Source organism: Schistocerca nitens, unplaced genomic scaffold (assembly GCF_023898315.1).
Source record: "Schistocerca nitens isolate TAMUIC-IGC-003100 unplaced genomic scaffold, iqSchNite1.1 HiC_scaffold_466, whole genome shotgun sequence".
Taxonomy (NCBI): domain Eukaryota; kingdom Metazoa; phylum Arthropoda; class Insecta; order Orthoptera; family Acrididae; genus Schistocerca; species Schistocerca nitens.
Window position 1 is genome coordinate 2,006,467 of NW_026045999.1, and position 18,646 is coordinate 2,025,112.

The following is an 18,646-nucleotide window of genomic DNA, read 5'->3' on the forward strand; positions in this document are numbered from 1 at the left end:
AACAAGAACGATTGTTATGATTGATTAGTCACCGTGCCTACTGTCCATGTTTCTGGTTGCGGATGTAAAATATGATTCATATTCGTGTTTATGTAATTCAATTGATGTGAAAATTTGTATATTGCATCAGTAAGAGGGCAAATCTCCGAATTGAAGTTTATAATAAAGTCTGTTTGAGTCAATTTAAAATTGTAAAACAATCACAAGCTTGTCCATCACCAGTGATCCCGGGCTTCCTAATTTCTTTAAATAATTCTGGTGAGATTGCAATTATGATTCTCTAAAGAACTGAGTAGTACGAATGTTCAATCGTGGGTGGGCCTAACCACTCTGTCCTCAGTTATTGTTTTACGGACATATGAGATGACGGGGCCGGCCGGAGTGGCCGAGTGGTTCTACGCGCTACAGTCTGGAACCGCGCGACCGTTACGTTAGCAGGTTCGTATCCTGCCTCGGGCATGGGTGTGTGTGATGTCCTTAGGTTAGTTAGGTTTAAGTAGATCTAAGTTCTAGGGGCTGATGACCTCAGATGTTAAGTCCCACAGTGCTCACAGCCATTTGAACCATTTTCAGATGACGGGAGAAACACTAACTCGAGATAATTCTTGGAGACCTTAAAAAGAAAGTTGTAAACAGCATGTTTTCCTGTATTTGTTTAAAGTAGTGCAGACGTACGTCAATTAACCGTGAATGACTGTCATTTAGACGAGCATAAACTGTAGCAAACGGAACTCTGATAACGTACAGCACTTAAAAGTGGAAACACTTACCGTACATGCCATTTGCATACCACTTCATATCAACAGAGTCACTACCTTACTGGCATAAAACGCCAGTGGCCAGTAATACTAATCTGTAGACAACTAATGAGAACTTGCCACAAAAAAAAAAAAAAAAACAACGCAGCAGAGTAGCTATAAGCATTGTTTCTTGTTGTGGTCTTCAGTCCAGAGACTGGTCTGATGCAGCTCTCCATGCTACTCTATCCTGTGCAAGCTTCTTCATGTCCCAGTAACTACTGCAACCTACATCCTTCTGAATCTGCTTAGTGTACTCATTTCTTGGAGATCTTCGATTTTTACCCTCCACGCTGCACTCCATTGCTAAATTGGTGATCCCTCGATACCTCAGAACATGTCCTACCAACCGATCCCTTCTTCTAGTCAAGTTATGCCACAAACTCCTCTTCTTCCCAATTCTATTCAATACCTCCTCATTAGTTATGTGATCTACCTATCTCATCTTCAGCATTCTTCTGTAGCACCACATTTCGAATGCTTCTATTCTCTTCTTGTCTAAACTATTTATCGTCCACGTTTCACTTCGATACATGGCTACACTCCATACAAATACTTTCAGAAACGACTTCCTGACACTTAAATCTATACTCGATGTTAACAAATTTCTCTTGTTCAGAAACGCTTTCCTTGCCATTGCCAGTCTACATTTTATATCCTCTCTACTTCGACCGTCATCAGTTATTTTGCTCCCCAAATAGCAAAATTCCTTTACTACTTTGTCTCATTTCCTAATCTAATTCCCTCAGCATCACCCCACTTAATTCGACTACATTCCATTATCCTCGTTTTGCTTTTGTTGATGTTCATCTTATACCCTCCTTTCAAGACACTGTCCATTCCGTTCAACTACTCTTCCAAGTCCTTTGCTGTCTCTGACAGAATTACAATGTCATCGGCGAACCTCAAATTTTTTATTTCTTCTCCATCGATTTTAAAACCTACTCCGAATTTTTCTTTTGTTTCCTTCACTGCTTGCTCAATATACAGATTGAATAACATCGGGGACAGGCTACAACCCTGTCTCACTCCCTTCCCAACCACTGCTTCCCTTTCATGTACCTCGACTCTTATAACTGCCATCTGGTTTCTGTACAAATTGTAAATAGCCTTTCGCTCCCTGCTTTTTACCCCTGCCGCCTTCAGAATTTGAAAGAGAGTATTCCAGTCAACATTGTCAAAAGCTTTCTCTAAATCTACAAATGCTAGAAACGTAGCTTTGCCTTTCCTTAATCTATTTTTTATGAGCATAGACCATAGACAAGATACACTGTGCATGGCGTCACTTTACTGAAACAAACATCTAAGTGACGTGACTCGGGGCACGAAGCCGAGAATGTCATTACGCATTTGTAGCGCACAATTTGTGACTTTCTTTTCAGATCAAATGCTGTGCTGTTGTGCTTTTCACTAGATGCAGAAGTAAAGATCTTCGCATATGCTCAGATAAGTCTTTCTTTGTATCCTACAGATCAGGTAAAGTGACGTAAAAATCAGTTGTGTAAACTAACTATACTACTTGCAGAGGTACATCCATAAGTTGAAAGTTAGTGATGGATGTTGGTCCCAGGATGTAAAACTTGGTGAATGACTAAGCTTTTGAGACGACATGCCGTTAATATGTAGCTCACTACATCAGTATATACGGCCGCACGTTCAAATCCTGCCTCGGGCATGGATGTGTGTGATGTCCTTAGGTTAGTTAGGTTTAACTAGTTCTAAGTTCTAGGGGACTGATGACCTCAGAAGTTAAGTCCCATAGTGCTCAGAGCAATTTGAACCATTTTTGAACATCCATATATAGCCGGCCGCGGTGGTCTAGCGGTTCTGGCGCTGCAGTCCGGAACCGCGGGACTGCTACGGTCGCAGGTTCGAATCCTGCCTCGGGCATGGGTGTGTGTGATGTCCTTAGGTTAGTTAGGTTTAAGTAGTTCTAAGTTCTAGGGGACTTATGACCTAAGATGTTGAGTCCCATAGTGCTCAGAGCCATTTGAACCATTTTTTTGAACATCCATATAATCAGCATTTTGTAATATATTTCGCTTCCTCTCTTGATATCGTTTCGGTATTTGTAGTAGACTAAGCAATAGTCAGAAACTTATGTGCTTATTTTGTGTAAATACGTGACATTATGCACATAAACGAATTTTCTTTCTTACAAAAGCTTACTAAAGTATTCCACACATATTCTTGTGGAATCGTTAGAAAACTAATTATGCGATTGAAATCGTTATTTTGTCTTCCAAAACTGTGTAAGTGGTGAACTACAAAAATTCACAGTGAAAAACAATATTCACTAAACAACAGTGATTCTGTCGCTTGTTAAAAGAACTGTCAATACGTTCCTTCTCTCGATTTTCGCACAGATGACAAAATGGTAAATATCGAAATAGATGACAGAGGGATAGAAAGCAATTAAAACGCTCAAAAGAGGAAAGGCCGCTGGACCTGTTGGGATACCAGTTCGATTTTACACAGAGTACGCGAAGGAACTTGCCCCCCTTCTTGCAGCGGTGTACCGTAGGTCTCTAGAAGAGCGTAGCGTTCCAAAGGATTGGAAAAGGGCACAGGTCATCCCCGTTTTCAAGAAGGGACGTCGAACAAATGTGCAGAATTGTAGACCTATATCTCTAACGTCGATCAGTTGCTGGATTTTGGAACACGTATTATGTTCGAGTATAATGGCTTTTCTGGAGACTAGAAATCTACTCTGTAGGAATCAGCATGAGTTTCGAAAAAGACGATCGTGTGAAAGCCAGCTCGCGCTATTCGTCGACGAAATTCATAGGGCCATAAACACGGGTTCCCAGGTAGATGCCGTGTTTCTTGACTTCCGCAAGGCGTTCGATACAGTTCCCCACAGTCGTTTAATGAACAAAGTAAGAGCATACGGACTATCAGACCAATTGTGTGATTGGATTGAGGAGTTCCTAGATAACAGAACGCAGCATGTCATTCACAATGGAGAGAAGTCTCCCGAAGTAAGACTGATTTCAGGTGTGCCGCAGGGGAGTGTCATAGGACCGTTGCTATCCACAATATACATAAATGACCTTGTGGATGACATCGGAAGTTCACTGAGGCTTTTTGCAGATGATGCTGTGGTGTATCGAGAGGTTGTAACAATGGAAAATTGTACTGAAATGCAGGAGTATCTGAAACCAATTGGCGCATGGTGCAGGGAATGGCAATTGAATCTCCATGTAGACAAGTGTAATGTGCTGCGAATACATAGAAAGAAAGATCCTTTATCATTTAGCTACAATATAGCAGGTCAGCAACTGGAAGCAGTTAATTCCATAAATTATCTGGGAGTACGCATTAGGACTGATTTAAAATGGAATAACCATATAAAATTAATCGTCGGTAAAGCAGATGCCCGACTGAGATTCATTGGAAGAATCCTAAGGAAATGCAGTCCGAAAACAAAGGAAGTAGGTTCCAGTACACTTGTTCGCTCACTGCTCGAATACTGCTCAGCGGTGTGGGATCCGTACCAGATAGGGTTGATAGAAGAGATGGAGAAGATCCAGTGGAGAGCAGCGCGCTTCGTTACAGGATGGTTTAGTAATCGCGAAAGCGTTACGGAGATGATAGATAAACTCCAGTGGAAGACGCTGCAGGAGAGACGCTCAGTAGCTCGGTAAGGGCTTTTCTTGAAGTTTCGAGAACATACCTTCACCGAGGAGTCAAATGGCTCTGAGCACTATGAGACTTAACATCTGAGGTCATCAGCCCCTAGAACTTAGAACTACTTAAACGTAACTAACCTAAGGACATCACACACACCCATGCCCGAGTCAGGACTCGAACCTGCGACTGTAGCGGTCGCGCGGTTCTAGACTGAAGCGTCTAGAACCGCTCGGCCATACCGGCCGCCACCGAGGAGTCAAGCAGAGCAGCATATTGCTCGCTCCCTCCTACGTATATCTCGCGAAGAGACCGTGAGGATAAAATCAGAGAGATTAGAGCCCACACAGAGGCATACCGATAATCTTTCTTTCTGCGAACAATACGAGACTGGAGTAGAAGGGAGAACCGATAGAGGTACTCAAGGTACCCTCCGCCACACACCGTCATATGGCTTGCGGAGTAATGATGTAGATGTAGATGTAGAGGTGGATGTAGAACTTGACCACATGTAAAAACCATAACCACTGCTTTATTACCAGGAATTTCGGAGAAATTTCTTTAGCTGCACTACCACATGTGTAAAAGCAGTTGTTCGCTGAATCGTCAAAATCAGTGGTTGATTTCAGCCATAAATGAGAGAAAGTGTAACTGTCAGCCCCACTTCACGCAGCGCTTAATGACAGGAGCTCGGCTTTGTGCCCCGAGTCACGTGACTTAATGGTTGGTTTCAAACGTTAACACGGTAGCGATAGGGCCATGTGCGGTCTACGTTACAGAAGGTCTATGGCTATAAGCATATTAGATACGTCACCTTTTTCACTTGAACTAATTATTTTTTGAGGTTATAATACTGACTTAGTCACTGGTCATACCGGACTCGAGAGGCCAATACCGCAGCGACGTATTTTCGCCATCTGTCCCTGTCTCGGGCTATTTCCTTCCATTCACCTTCAGTACCTGTTGTTGTGGTCTTCAGTCCTGAGACTGGTTTGATGCAGCTCTCCATGCTACTCTATCCTCTGCAAGCTTCTTCATCACCCAGTACCTACTGCAACCTACATCCTTCTGAATCTGCTTAGTGTATTCATCTCTTGGTCTCCCCCTACGATTTTTACCCTCCACGCCGCCCACCAATACTACATTGGTGATCCCTTGATGCCTCAGAACATGTCCTACCAACCGATCCCTTCTTCTGGTCAAGTTGTGCCACAAACTCCTCTTCTCCCCAATCCTATTCAGTACCTCCTCATTAGTTATGTGATCTACCCATCTAATCTTCAGCATTCTTCTGTAGCACCACATTTCGAAAGCTTCTATTCTGTTCTTGTCCAAACTATTTACCGTCCATGTTTCACTTCCATACATGGCTACACTCCATACAAATACTTTCAGAAATGACTTCCTGACACTTAAATCTATACTCGATGTTAACAAATTTCTCTTCTTCAGAAACGCTTTCCTTGCCATTGCCAGTCTACATTTTATATCCTCTCTACTTCGACCATCATCAGTTATTTTGCTCCCCAAATAGCAAAACTCCTTTACTACTTTAAGTGTCTCATTTCCTAATCTAATACCCTCAACATCACCCGACTTAATTCGACTACATTCCATTATCCTCGTTTTGCTTTTGTTGATGTTCATCTTATATCCTCCCTTCAAGACACCATCCATTCCGTTCAACTGCTCTTCCAAGTCCTTTGCTGTCTCTGACAGAATTACAATGTCATCGGCGAACCTCAAAGTTTTTATTTCTTCTCCATGGATTTTAATACCTACTCCGAATTTTTCTTTTGTTTCCTTTACTGTTTGCTCAATATACAGATTGAATAACATCGGGGAGAGGCTACAACCCTGTCTTACTCCCTTCCCAACCACTGCTTCCCTTTCATGTCCCTCGACTCTTATAACTGCCATCTGGTTTCTGTACAAATTGTAAATAGCCTTTCGCTCCCTGTATTTTACCCCTGCCACCTTTAGAATTTGAAAGAGAGTATTCCAGTCAACATTGTCAAAAGCTTTCTCTAAGTCCACAAATGCTAGAAACGTAGGTTTGTCTTTCCTTAATCTTTCTTGTAAGATAAGTCGCAAGGTCAGTATTGCCTCACGTTTTCCAGTATTTCTACGGAATCCAAACTGATCTTCCCCGAGGTCGGCTTCTACTAGTTTTTCCATTCGTCTGTAAAGAATTCGTGTTAGTATTTTGCAGCTGTGCGTTATTAAACTGATTGTTCGGTAAATCTCACATCTGTCAACACCTGCTTTCTTTGGGATTGGAATTATTATATTCTTCTTGAAGTCTGAGGGTATTTCGCCTGTTTCATACATCTTGCTCACCAGATGGTAGAGTTTTGTTAGGACTGGCTCTCCCAAGGCCGTCAGTAGTTCCAATGGAATGTTGTCTACTCCGGGGGCCTTGTTTCGACTCAGGTCTTTCAGTGCTCTGTCAAACTCTTCACGCAGTGTCTTATCTCCCATTTCATCTTCATCTACATCCTCTTCCATTTCCATAATATTGTCCTCAAGTACATCGCCCTTGTATAGACCCTCTATATACTCCTTCCACCTTTCTGCTTTCCCTTCTTTGCTTAGAACTGGGTTTCCATCTGAACTCTTGATGTTCATACAAGTGGTTCTCTTATCTCCAAAGGTCTCTTTAATTTTCCTGTAGGCAGTATCTATCTTACCCCTAGTGAGATAAGCCTCTACATCCTAGTCTCCTCAAATCAGCCTTCACATTGTCCTCCGACCTACGCTTTGGTCTCCCCACAGGACGTTTTCCCTCTAGATGCCCTACCAGTACTCTACGCGCTGCCCTGCCCTCATCCATTCGAGCTACGTGACCCGCCCATCGCAGCCTACGTGATTTAATAATACTGATTATGTCAGGGCTTGAACAGAGTTCGTGAACCTCTTCCTTATGCAGTTTTCCCCACTCTCCGGTAATGTCATCCCTTTTTGCTCCGAAAATTTTCCTCAAAATTTTGTTTTCAAATACTCGAAACGGCTTTTCATTTTGCACAGTAAGAGACCAAGTCTCACACCCATACAGCATAACTGATAGAGTAATAGTTTTGTATATTCTAATCTTTAAATTCCTAGACAATATCCGTGATGAAAGTAATCTATGCAGTGAGAAGTAGCACGCATTTCCCGCTTGTAATCCCTTCTTCAGTTCGGATTCAATCTGATTTCTCGAAGTGATGTCCACGCCTAGATACTTAAATATGTTCACTTTTTCAAACTCCATCTCTCCATCTCTTAACATTTCCTGATCTACTGCTTTTGCCATTCTAGTAGTAACCAGGTATTTAGTTTTGTCTTCACTTATCCTTAGATCTACATCTTCACTAGCCTTGATTAACGCATTTGCTGTTACAGATTCGAAACTATATGCCAATTATGATATTTTCATCCTCAGGACGCCACAAACTCACTCTTTTTTGGACCAAATGTAACAATTTCTCACGCTCCACATTACGTGCCCGAGAACGTCTGTCGACTGACCGAAGAAAACTGAATTTTAGTTTCACCGATTATCGCCCAAAGTCTGTGCGTTCGGGAGGTACGATCGGCTGTAGTTAGATTAGATTAGTTTTTCGTTCCATAGATCCGTGCTGAGGAGATCCTCGTGGATGTGGAACATGTAAAAAAAATTTTATTTTTTTATTTTTAAAGCTGAAATAACAATACTAATAGTATGAATATATACAATACATCATTTGTTTCTATTAAAAATTCGATAATGCAGTAGAAGGAGTTGGCCACTAGTAAGTCTTTCAGGCTCCTTTTAAACTGATCTTTATTTGTAACTAAATTTTTTATGTTTGCTGGAAAATTATTGAAGAAGGGTGTTCCTAAGTAGTGGACCCCTTGTTGTACTAAAGTAAGCGCTTTGAAGTCCTTGCGCAGATCATTTTTCTTCCTGGTATTGTATGTATGAACTGAGCTGTTTGTTGGAAAAAGAGATATATTATTTAGGACAAATTTCATTAAGCAGTAAATATACTGAGAGGCAGTAGTTAGTATACCCAGTTCTTTGAAGAGGTTTCTACAGGACGTCCGTGAATTTACTCCACAAATAATACGTATTACACGCTTTTGGAGTCTGAAAACTTTTATTTGACTTGAAGAGTTACCCCAAAATATTATACCATATGACATTATGGAATGAAAGTAGGCAAAGTATGCAAGCTTTTTCATTTTTATGTCGCCTGTGTCTGCTAACACTCGAATTGCAAATACATTTTTGTTAAGGCGTTTCTGCAGTTCTGTGGTGTGCTCCTCCCAACTGAATTTATTATCAAGTTGTAATCCCAGGAATTTAAGACTGTCAACCTCTTCTATCTGCTCTTCTTCATACTTTATGCATATGCTGGGTGAAAACGTCTTACAGGTTCTGAATTGCATATAGTGAGTCTTTTCGAAGTGCAATGTCAGTGAGTTGGCTTTAAACCATTTATTAATATCCATGAAAATATCATTAGCAGATCTTTCTAGAACTACACTCGACATACTATTTATTGCAATACTTGTGTCATCTGCAAACAAAACGAACTCTGCTTCTGGCAGTGTAACTGATGAGAGATCATTAATGTACACAAGAAAAAGCAATGGCCCTAAGATGGATCCTTGTGGGACACCACATGTAATTTCTTCCCATTCTGATGATGACTGATGACTTAATTCACTAGTCCCTTGCACTGACACCTTTGTTTCCTGTTAGCGAGGTATGACTTGAACCATTTTGCAGCACTGCTCGTGACACCATAGAATTCTAATTTATTTAAAAGGATGCTGTGGTTCACACAATCGAATGCCTTTGACAAATCACAGAAAACACCTGCTGCTTGTAACTTGTTATTTAATGAATTAAGCATATTTTCACTGTAAGTGTAAATAGCCTTCTCGATAGCAGAACCCTTCAGAAATCCAAACTGTGTTTTTGATAATACGTTATTTGTGGTCAGATGGTTGAGAAGCTGCCTGTACATTAGTTTTCCTAAAATTTTTGAGAATGCTGGCAAAAGTGAAATTGCTCTGTAGTTTGATGGTATCTCTTTATCCCCTTTCTTCAATAAAGGCGTAACATCTGCATATTTTAGCCAGTCAGTAAATGTCCCAGTTATAATTGATTGGTTACACAAGAAACTTACAAGGGAACCTCCCCATCGCACCCACCTCAGATTAAATTATAAGTTGGCACAGTGGATAGGCCTTGAAAAACTGAACACAGATCAGTCGAGAAAACAGGATGAAGTTGTGTGGAACTATGAAAAAAATAAGCAAAAGATGCAAACTGAGTAGTCCATGCGCAAGATAGGCAACATCAAGGATAGTGTCAGCTCAGGAGCGCCGTGGTCCCGTGGTTAGCGTGAGCAGCTGCGCAACGTGAGGTCCTTGGTTCAAGTCTTCCCTCGAGTGAGAAGTTTAATTTTTTTATTTTCAGACAATTATCAAAGTTCAGGCACTCACACATAATCAACTTCGCTCTCCAAAATTCCAGGACATATTCATATTTGCTTGGACATATGCAGGATTTGACGGTCTACACACGGAAAAATTTGAAAACGTTAAAAATATGTGTTTGGACGGAGCACAGGGAAAACTGTGCGACTGTGAAACTGTTGCATTCATTTATTGCAGTTTATGTGACAAACTCTTATGTTTTCATCACTTTTTTGGGAGTGATTATCACATCCACAAGAAAACCTAAATGGGGCAAGGTAGAAGAATCTTTTTAGCCATTCGCCAAGAGTACAAGTTAGGTGAGTCCACAACATATTCCTGTCATGTGACGCACATGCCGTCACCAGTGTCGTATAGAATATATCAGACGTGTTTTCCTGTGGAGGAATCGGGTGACCTATGACCTTGGGATGTTTTCGGTTCCCATTGCAGAGGCACGTCCTTCCGTCTACTAATCGCACGGTTTTGCGGTGCGGTCGCAAAACACAGACACTAAACTTATTACAGTGAACAGAGACGTCAATATACGAACGGACAGATCATAACTTCGCGAAAATAAAAAAAATAAACTTCTCACTCGAGAGAAGACTTGAACCAAGGACCTCTCGTTCCGCAGCTGCTCACGCTAACCACGGGACCAAGGCGCTCCTGAGCTCACATTCTCCTTGATATTGCCTATCTTGCACATGGACTACTCAGTCTGTATATTTTGCTTATTTTTTCATAGTTCCACACAACTTCTTCCTGTCTTCACGATTGATCAGTTTTTGAAGGCCTATCCAGTGTGTCAACTTATAACTTATAACTTATAACTAATTGTACTAAACTCACAAGAACACGTGGCCGCGCACGTAGTCACCCACGGATCTGAAAAGATCGGCCGTATTCGGCCGACGTCGGTCGTCGGCGGAATCCACCGACATCGGAGCCACTACGACCGCACTCTTTACACCGATGCTTCCGACCGAAGACCACAACCACGACGCGCCGGGTTTCGCTCGCTTCGCCTCCGTCAAAAGCTCCATCAAACTACAGACCGATTTCACTTTTGCCAGCATTCTCAAAAATTTTAGATAAAGTAATGTACAGGCAGCTGCTCAACCATCTGACCACAAATAACATATTATCAAGAAAACGCTTTGGATATCTGAAGGGTTCTGATATCGAGAAGGCTATTTACACATACAGTGAAAATGTACTTAATTCATTAAATAACAAGTTGCAAGCAGCAGGTATTTTCTGTGGTTTGTCAAAAGCATTCGACTGTGTAAACCACAACATCCTTTTAAATAAATTAGAATTCTATGGTGTCACGGGCAGTGCTGCAAAATGGTTCAAGTCGTACCTCGCTAACAGGAAACAAAGGTGTCAGTGCAAGGGACTAGTCAATTAAGTCATCAGTCATCATCAGAATGGGAAGAAATTACATGTGGTGTCCCACAAGGATCCATCTTAGGGCCATTGCTTTTTCTTGTGTACATCAATGATCTCTCATCAGTTACACTGCCAGAATTAGAGTTTGTTTTGTTTGCAGATGACACCAGTATTGCAATAAGTAGTATGTCGAGTGTAGTTCTAGAAAGATCTGCTAATGATATTTTCATGGATTTTAATAAATGGCTTAAAGCCAACTCACTGACAATAAACTTCGAAAAGATTCACTATATGCAATTCAGAACCTGTAAGAGGTTTCCACCTAGCATATGAATAAAGTATGAAGAAGAGCAGATAGAAGAGGTCGACAGTCTTAAATTCCTGGGATTACAACTTGATAATAAATTCAGTTGGGAGGAGCACACTACAGAACTGCAGAAACGCCTTAACAAATCTGTTTGCAATTCGAGTGTTAGCAGACAAAGGCGACATAAAAAACGAAAAGCTTGCATACTTTGCCTACTTTCATTCCATAATATCATATGGTATAATATTTTGGGGTAACTTTTCAAGTCAAACAAAAGTTTTCAGACTCCAAAAGCGTGTAATACGTATTATTTGTGGAGTAAATTCACGGACGTCCTGCAGAAACCTCTTCAAAGAACAGGGTATACTAACTACTGCCTCTCAGCACATTTACTCCTTAACGAAATTTGTCCTAAATAATACATCTCTTTTTCCAACAAAGAGCTCAGTTCATACATACAATACCAGGAACAACAATGATCTGCACAAGGACTTAAAAGCACTTACTTTAGTTCAAAAACGGATCCACTACTCAGGAACACACATCTTCAATAATTTGCCAACAAACATAAAAAATTTAGTTACAAATAACGATCAGTTTAGAAGGAGCCTGAAAGACTTACTAGTGGCCAACTCCTTCTACTCCATTGACGAATTTTTTAATAGAAAAAAATGATGTATTGTATATATTCACTCTATTAGTATTGTTATTTCAGCTTAAAAAAATAAAAATAAAAAAAATTGACATGTTCCACATCCACGAGCATCTCCTCAGCACGGATCTATGGAACGAAAAACTAATCCAATCTTATCTAAGCTCTTACCTCTCCCCGGGCTGGCTGCGAACCTCTCCATCCCCCTACCACGTGGACAGCACGTGTCGGGCGCGGTCACCGACACTCGCGAAGTGGCTGGCGGCCCGCAGTAACACTTGTCCCACCCCACCACTGTCACGGTGCGCTTTACAATCCCCTCAGCGGCCCATCCGCCCCGAATCCCAGCTAATCCGCCCCCGTCCAATGGCGAACGAGCTCAGCGCCTCGCTACAGAGCCGGCCTGTACGGGAGACACGTGTCACGCACTGGACGTAACGCCCAGGGAGCGAAGCCTCCGTTTAAAAAGGGATTAAGTAGCCGTGCTTCGGGAACTAATCGCATTACTTCCCTAGCAGATGACGTCATCGGAACACCTTGAAAGGTCTCTGTTGGATTCCTTTCACGTTAATTTCTTAACTCTGTTATCATTTACAGCACAAATTCCTCTTCTAAATTTACTGTGGTGTTTCTGACTCTATCTGGGAGGAGACTGAGCAGTGGAACGCGTTAATTTTACACATAAACAAGAACGATCTGTCGCACTACTACACTTTAAAACACAGTTTATATGTAATTCATGTCACACAGTCTCATACGGAACCTACATCCGCTTTCTTTTATATACTGTATATGATAAGATACTGTGATCCCCCTTCCCTTCTGTGTGAGAGGATGAATGAGCAAATGTATTTCTAGTTGCATGCTTGAGGGTAGCAGACAAGCCTGTCTGCTAGAGAACAGTAGGACCAACGTCGGAACAGGTAGCTACGCTTTCTAAAAGCAAAGAGGTTTCTATTCTTAGTATGGTCCTGTCCGTCCCTTGTCATGTTGGTACAGGAAGCTGCCTCTCTGGTCACTTCCGTTTGTATTTGTGAAGCACCCTTGGTAGGGGCCCACACCAGTCTCACCTTGGCGAGCGTCTGAAGTGGTAAGATCTCCGGCTAAGTGCGTCTCTGCTAAGACAATGGATTTCTCAAGTTCAGCCTAACTGAAAATTTAATCACCTTTATTTCAGGTTTAGCTCTAAAATATCTAATGTTATCTTAAATTGCAACGCAGTGTAATTCGAGTGTGAAGTTCAGAATATCTTCCAGTAGTTACTTTGTCACTACTTTGTGAGTAAAGTGGAACCACGTGTTGATCAGTAACTCTAACTAAGATCAGCAATCTTAAATGCGAATGTGCGTCAGATTATAACGTCTCATCTTGACAATATGTTCCAATATAGCAACTTTTCTTTATGTTCAACCCACGTGGGCTGTACTTTGTGAGACCAGTACCACGTGCTTATACAATTGTTTGACCCATCAGGTTAACAGTAAGACAATAGTAACCAGTTCGATGTTTTTCTTTTGTAAATTGCGTTTCGATGTAATTTATTTTAATTATCAAAATTATTGTGGAGTTACACTCTTTGTGTAAACCAAGTTGACCACGTGAAGCATGTGGTGTAATCATCAAAGTAGCCCTCAGCTATTCTTTTCGGGAAGATTTCACAGAGAGTTAGTATGAATTTAGTATACCTGTGTGTGGTAATTTCATGACGGACAGGATTGAATCGGCTGGTTGTGGTTAATTTCCTCTTGGATATGTTTCAACGTTCTTCGTGTGTTATTTTATGAATGCAGTGTTGTATGCAGTCTCCCAATCTTGGCTCTACATTTGATGTGTTCCGTAAGATTACAAACTCACAATCCTAAATAAGGCACCAGTTTAGTTATGAATCAAGTTTAATATGCTGAAATTTTAACGGAACAATGATCAATGTTAAAATAAATGTCCAAATATAAACTGATTTTTTTCTTTTTATTTAAATTCTCTTTATATATATATATATATATATATATATATATATATATATATATATATATATATATATATATATATATATATCCTGTAGTATATATATCCTGTAGTCATGTCCTAGTTCATGAACCACGGGCAACATATGAGTGGCCAAGTAAGTGGTCCTGACAGTCGGGATACCAGTTACTTTGGAATAAGGCTGGGCATCTCGGACATATTCTGAGTCGTGGTCACCTTTGTGCTCATACGGCAAAGACTACCAAATCCACCGGTTAGTCCCTCAGCCGTTAGGGGTAAAACCCAATGGGACTCGGGGCAAGTAAGGCTAGCAACCTGCTTCCCTGGTACTTTAAATATGATGCTGGCAACAATCAGAGCAAAATGCCTCGGACCTTTGGAGGTGACGGAGTCCCACCTCTAACTGACAAACCAGGGACTCCTAAGATACGACTTGGCAAACAAATGGTAATGAGATGGGGAGCTATTAATATCAATGGGGGCTACACTGGGAAGAAGGTAGAGCTGGCAGAGGCTGCAAGTAAGATGGGACTGGACGTTTTAGCTGTTAGTGACATTCGGATAAGGGGTGAGAAAGAAGAGGAAGTGGGAGAATACAAGGTCTACCTGTCAGGAGTCAAAGCAGGAATAGCACAATGGGGTGTAGGGCTTTACATCAGGAAAGAAATGGAACCCAGCGTAGTTGCAATAAGGTATGTAAACGAACGACTGATGTGGATAGATTTGACAGTGTCTAGCAAGAAAATTAGGATTGTGTCAGTATATTCGCATTGTGAAGGGACTGATCAAGATAAGATGGATAGTTTTTATGAGGCACTCAGTGATGTAATTGTTAGAGTAAAGGACAAGGACAGTGTTCTGCTCATGGGTGATTTTAACGCCCGGATTGGAAATCGAACAGAAGGGTATGAAAAGGTTATGGGTAAATTTGGAGAGGATATGGAGGCCAACAGGAACGGGAAGCAACTCTTGGATTTCTGTGCAGTATGGGCTTAGTAATCACAAACTCCTTTTTTAAACATAAGAACATTCACCGGTATACTTGGGAAAGCAGGGGAACCAGATCTGTCATTGACTATATAATAACAGATCAGGAATTCAGGAAGGCTGTGAGGGACACACGTGTATTCAGGGGATTCTTTGATGACACTGATCATTATTTAATCTGTAGTGAAATGGGGATTGTGAGGCCGAAAGTGCAGGAGGTCAGGTCCATATGTAGGAGGATAAGAGTGGAGAAACTTCAGGATAAGGAAATCAGGCACAAGTACATAACAGCGATCTCAGAAAGGTACCAGTTAGTTGAATGTAGTCAATTACAGTCATTGGAAAAGGAATGGACAAGGTACAGGGACACAGTACTAGAAGTGGCTAAAGAATGTCTTGGAACAGTAGTGTGTAAAAGTAGGAGGAAGCAAACAGCTTGGTGGAATGACACAGTCAAGGCAGCCTGTAAAAGGAAAAAGAAGGCGTATAAAAAATGGCTACATACTAGAACTCAGGTAGACAGAGAAAGTTATGTTGAAGAAAGAAACAAAGCCAAACAGATAATTGCAGCATCCAAGAAGAAATCTTGGGAAGACTTTGGAAACAGGTTGGAGACATTGGGTCAAGCTGCTGGAAAACCATTCTGGAGTGTAATTAGCAGTCTTCGAAAGGGAGGTAAGAAGGAAATGACAAGTATTTTGGACAGGTCAGGAAAACTGCTGGTGAATCCTGTGGATGCCTTGGGCAGATGGAGGGAATATTTTGAAGAGTTGCTCAATGTAGGTGAAAATACGATCAGTAATGTTTCAGATTTTGAGGTAGAATGGGATAGGAATGATGATGGAAATAGGATCACGTTTGAGGAAGTGGAGAAAATGGTCAATAGATTGCAATGCAATAAAGCAGCTGGGGTGGATGAAATTAAGTCGGAACTCATCAAATACAGTGGAATGTCAGGTCTTAAATGGAATGGCTACACAGGATAATTGAAATGGCCTGGGAGTCGGGACAGGTTCCATCAGACTGGACAAAAGCAGTAATCACACCAATCTTTAAACATGGAAACAGAAAAGATTGTAACAACTACAGAGGTATCTCTTTAATCAGCGTTGTGGGTAAAATCTTCTCAGGTATTGTTGAAAGGAAAGTGCGAGTATTGGTTGAGGAGCAATTGGATGAAAATCAGTGTGGGTTTAGGCCTCTTAGAGGTTGTCAGGACCAGATCTTTAGCTTAAGACAAATAATAGAGAAGTGTTATGAGTGGAACAGGGAATTGTATCTATGCTTTATAGATCTAGAAAAGGCATATGACCGGGTTCCTAGGAGGAAGTTATTGTCTGTTCTACGAGATTATGGAATAGGAGGCAAACTTTTGCAAGCAATTAAAGGTCTTTACATGGATAGTCAGGCAGCAGTTAGAGTTGACGGTAAACTGAGTTCATGGTTCAGAGTAGTTTCAGGGGTAAGACAAGGCTGCAACCTGTCTCCACTGTTGTTCATATTATTTATGGATCATATGTTGAAAACAATAGACTGGCTGGGTGAGATTAAGATATGTGAACACAAAATAAGCAGTCTTGCATATGCGGATGACTTAGTTGTGATGGCAAATTCGATTGAAAGTTTGCAGAGTAATATTTCAGAGCTAGATCAGAAATGTAAGGACTATGGTATGAAGATTAGCATCTCCAAAACGAAAGTAATGTCAGTGGGAAAGAAATATAAACGGATTGAGTGCCAAATAGGAGGAACAAAGTTAGAACAGGTGGACGGTTTCAAGTACTTAGGATGCATATTCTCACAGGATGGCAACATAGTGAAAGAACTGGAAGCGAGGTGAAGCAAAGCTAATGCAGTGAGCGCTCAGCTACGATCTACTCTCTTCTGCAAGAAGGAAGTCAGTATCAAGACTAAGTTATCTGTGCACCGTTCAATCTTTCGACCAACTTTGTTGTATGGGAGCGAAAGCTGGGTGGATTCAGGTTACCTTATCAATAAGGTTGAGGTTACGGATATGAAAGTAGCTAGGATGATTGCAGGTACTAGTAGATGGGAACAATGGCAGGAGGGTGTCCACAATGAGGAAATCAAAGAAAAACTGGGAATGAACTCTATAGATGTAGCAGTCAGGGCGAACAGGCTTAGATGGTGGGGTCATGTTACACGCATGGGAGAAGCAAGGTTACCCAAGAGACTCATGGGTTCAGCAGTAGAGGGTAGGAGGAGTCGGGGCAGACCAAGGAGAAGGTACCTAGATTCGGTTAAGAATGATTTTGAAGTAATAGGTTTAACTTCAGAAGAGGCACCAATGTTAGCACTGAATAGGGGATCATGGAGGAATTTTATAAGGGGGGCTATGCTCCAGACTGAACGCTGAAAGGCACAATCAGTCTTAAATGATGATGATGATATATATATATATATATATATATATATATATATATATATATATATATATATATATAATTAATTAATATCAGTCTGGTTGGAAATTTCGTAAGCTGGACTGGACACCTGGTGAAACAGTTACTTAGTAATGCAAGGATAACTTCCCCAGATAGCTCACATTTTTTTTTCTTTATTGTGATTTCATTCCCCTGCCCCATATGGGCAGGGGAGGGCTGTCAGCAGCACAATCCGCCGCTCTTCAGCCGAGTGGCATGACAATTAAAACAAGAATAAAATAATACATACATAAGGAGGTAAAAAAGGGGAACGTAAAACAATATAAGGGGAGAAAATGGAGGTAAAAATACACTGATATGTAGACGTTCATTGGGGACAGTTAAAAAGTCACCAGAAAGTTAAAAAAAACACAGTTGGCGATTCTTAAAACACAGAGAAGTCACTGGATGCGCAGGCACAGTTTAAAAGTCGGCCACAGTATTAAAAACACTCTGAAACAACACGCTGAAAACCCACTTGGAGCACACACGACGAAGAATAAAACTACCAGGTGGGACCTGCCGAGGGAAAGGTCAGAGAGGATGGAAAAGGAGGGGAGAGCATGGGGCAGCTGGGGAAGCGGCGGGATGAAGGGAGGAGGGGCAACCGTGGGTTCACGAAGAGGCAGGAGACACATGGGGCGGGAGAGGAAAAGGGAAGACAGGGCAGGAGGGAGCCCAGAGACACTGAAAGAAGGCACAAGAGATGGAGGGTGAGTAGGAGGGGAAATCCGCTCAGAAGGAGGGAGGGGGAGGAGAGGGAGCCCTGAGGAGGAGGCAGGAAGAGGGGGTTAGAGTTGGTAGGAAGGGTAGATGTCAGGGCGAAGCTCATCATCCGGGAGTGGTAGACGGTGGAAGTTGTGTTGGGAAAGGAGATGGAGGGTGTGGAGATGGAGAGAGGGAGGGACACAACGGTACAGGCGCGGCAACTGGTCGGGAGTGGAGAGGAAGGGAGACACCAGGGGGTGAGGGGGATCAAGGCGGCGGACAATATATA